Here is a 3,532-nt window from a genome sequence, read left to right as displayed (position 1 = left end):
AGTTGGATTACTTGACATGCTCATGACATAGCATTGGGATATATAGTATACTTGCCTGTTTCATTCATTGCATCATAGTATACTAGGTTGCTTTGATAGAGCTTACTCCTTATGCATTGACATATTGCATCGTGAGGTTTACTTGTTCATTATGTTAAGGCATATTAGTATGCATTGGACATATTATCTTATGATAGCGTAGATGTACATCACCATGATATCATGCTTACTTGAGACACAGTAGACTAGCATTTCATTTATACTTTTATATTGCAGTTATCATCATTACTTTTATTGCTTCTCATACTTACCCTTTTCTTTTGGGGCCTAGTGGTGCATAGAGCTGAGGTCAGTAATTGCCCACTGAGAACTATAAATTATAGTTCTCACGTCCTCGTTTTCTTGATGTTTTCAGAGCCTTCCACGCCGGGAGAGGCTAGGGACCGCGGGAAGGGAGTTGCTTCGAGCTAGCTTCCTTCGAGGACGATTCGATAGGTGGTCTACCTCTCGTTGTTTTATTTTGGAGAGGTTGAGAGCTGTACCAGTGTACTAGAGACCACCCCTTTTGTGTACTTCTTGGACAGATAGTGTATTACCTTATGTTTTACTTCTATAGTTTAGTTGTGATCTTTGTACTCTCTTTATAGATAATAGAATCATACTTGCTCTGATATCTCTAGTTGTAGATTATTTCTTGCTTTTACTTCCGCTTTTGTTGTAGACGCCTTATATGTGCAGACATATGGCGGGTCTGGGCGCGCTCCTGGGAGGGCCTCTGCCGATCCCGGGGCGTGACAGTGTTGACCTATGAAGGGGCTTAACCCTTCTTCTTCTTCCTCAGCCGAAGGAGCACCACACACACATACCTTGGTAGAGAGAGAAGCTCTCCTCTCTCTCTAGATTACTCTCTCATCTCTCTAGATCCATCTCCCAAATTCGGAGGCTTGGAGGAGAAGAGCGTTGTAAACGCGTGAGAGGCGACGGTTCGGGCTTTCGTGCTCCCGTTTGAGCGGCGTGCTTTCGGCTCGGCGTTCACAAATTGGTAAGAGTTTAGGATTTGGTTAAATCCTTTTGCTTAGTGCTCTAATGAACTCTAAAGTGTTTCTAGCATATTTCTGCCATGAGATTTGGGTCATTTTGAGATAATGCTAGATCTAGGGCTCAAAAGGGAGTTTTGTAAAGTTAGCTGTGTGAAACTTGACTTTAGTTTTACTTGCTCTTATAATGTTTATAGAGTGACATTGATAAGATAACCATGGATAATCCAGAGAAAGCAAAAAAGGCTCTTAAAGAAGGTGATTTATTTTTAGAAGTTTTTGAAAAAGAAAGACATGGTCATGTTCGTGGCCTTAGTTTAGGCCCTTGTCCTACTGATATATGGAGTTCAATACCTTCTCGTGCGACAAGTGTACGAATGGCATATGAAGCTAAGAGAAAAGCTGAAGAGGAAACACGAGGAATGCAAGAAAAAATGGCAGCTATGGAGCATGAACAAATTGAACTAAAAGCAAAATTAGCTAAAATGGAAGCCAAGATGGATGCTTGGCAAAGGAGCCCAAATGATTGTCACCAATCTAAGTCCATAGAGACTAGATAGATTTAATTCTACTAGTTGCTCATGTATTTTGGCTATGTAATTTTAATTTTTTAATATTTTAATAGGTTAATTGTTGAATCTGTATAATGTTGCCAATGTAAACGAAGATGCTGCCAATGGACTTGAAAGAGATGCATGGTTCTCGTCGTCATCATCCACTCATGCAATTCCAACTTATAGGGTTTGTTTCTACATCATCCACTCATGCAATTTAGTACCTTTTACAATTTAATTTGTGATAAATACATATTCTAGTACAATATGAAATAAATTCTCTCCAAATTGTAGATACATCATAAGAAAATAAGGATGCAGCATGAAATATCTCGAAATGAAGTAAGTTGCCATTTTGAATCTTTTCAAAGCATTTTAACTTTTGTTTAACTCAATGTATATTGAAATATCTTTCGTAATACTTGAAAATAGTATATAGGGTGGAAAAGAAGTGGCATTAATGTCTCTCAGAAAACCACATCGTCCTGTGGCACGAGGAATTCTATTTAGTAGAGATCTATCTACTGTAGTTGGAGGAGAAAAATTAGGCCAACAGTATTGGGAGGTGTATATTGAGGTTGTAATAATGCTCAATGAGAGTTTGATTCATAGTTTTCAAACCTTGAAGACATTTGGTGATGCTGCTCGAAAATCAATTGCTTGGCCATCTTATCTTGTAAGTTTCATCTTTGTACATATCTATTAAATTATTATTCTTTTTATATAGATTATGGATCAAATGATTGAATGCAATCTTTTTTTCACATTGTCATAGGTTAAAGAAGATGGAAAGTGAAGAAATCCTATGACTTTGAACATTTTGGAGATAGCTGCTTTGAAGCTATATGATCTGAATGTTATGCAAATGTTTTTTTTTTTTTGGACTTATAGATAGCTTAGTTGTTAGTTTTTTGGTGGTCATTTTGATTGTATGACTCAAACTATGAACTTAATTTTAAAGTATTTAACTTATGGATTATGATGTATAACGCTTTATATTTAATGGAATTTGGTCGCTATTTATAGTTTTTATGATCATATGACCTGCTTGCATCAATGTGTAAAATTGATGAACTTTTATTAAATGACTTCTACATGCTAAAAGGAAAAATTGCAATATTTTTTACACTTTTATTGGTGAATAATTAATAAAATAAAAAAAATTTCACGGTTTTTCAAACTACCAGAAATTACTATTTGATGGCACTTTAGAATGTCTGAAAAAATATTTCTATTGGTGATATTAGTTGCCATCAAATAAGCTTTTGATGGTAGCTAAGATTGCCATAAAATGTCTATTTGCTGGTTATTGAAAGAGCCGCCAATGTATTATTTGCTGGTATTTTGTAACGCACTCGACCTTGCAAATTGCTGGGTTCGAGTGATTGATTGTGTTCTGAACTTTTCCAGACTTTCTGGTAGGTCGTTGACTGTGTTCCGACCTATGATTCGAGTCCCGAGAATGGAGGTTTTAAGCTGAGCACCAAAATCCAAAAAGTTGAATTTTTGGTCAGCTCTCGGGTAGCCTTCAGCAGGCTGTGTATCGGTACGGGTTCGCTTGCTGTACCGGTACGGGGTTGATGGCTGTACCGGTACGGGATCGTGTACCGGTACACAGGCTATTTCCCAGCAAACCCGAGGCTCGGGTTTGGCTTTTCGTGGGTGGTGTACCGGTACACAAACCCATGTACTGGTACACAGTGCAGAGTGGGCTGTTTTCGTGGAGGGGTGTTTTTGCAATTGTTGCAACCCCTATATAAGTGACCCCAGCCCCCTTAGACAGGGTTTTGAGCCCTAGTTCTGTGGAGTGCAAGGTAAGGGGAGTTCCCTTTGATTTCTTCTCCATGTTTGATGGATTTTGATTGGTTTTGATCTCTCCTCTCTTCTCCACCTTGCTTTTTGTTGGGTTTCCTCCATTGTTGAAGGCTTGGAGCTTGGAGA

The sequence above is a fragment of the Ananas comosus genome, linkage group 7 (assembly GCF_001540865.1).
Source record: "Ananas comosus cultivar F153 linkage group 7, ASM154086v1, whole genome shotgun sequence".
NCBI classification, from domain to species: Eukaryota; Viridiplantae; Streptophyta; class Magnoliopsida; order Poales; family Bromeliaceae; genus Ananas; species Ananas comosus.
This window is presented reverse-complemented; position numbering follows the sequence as displayed.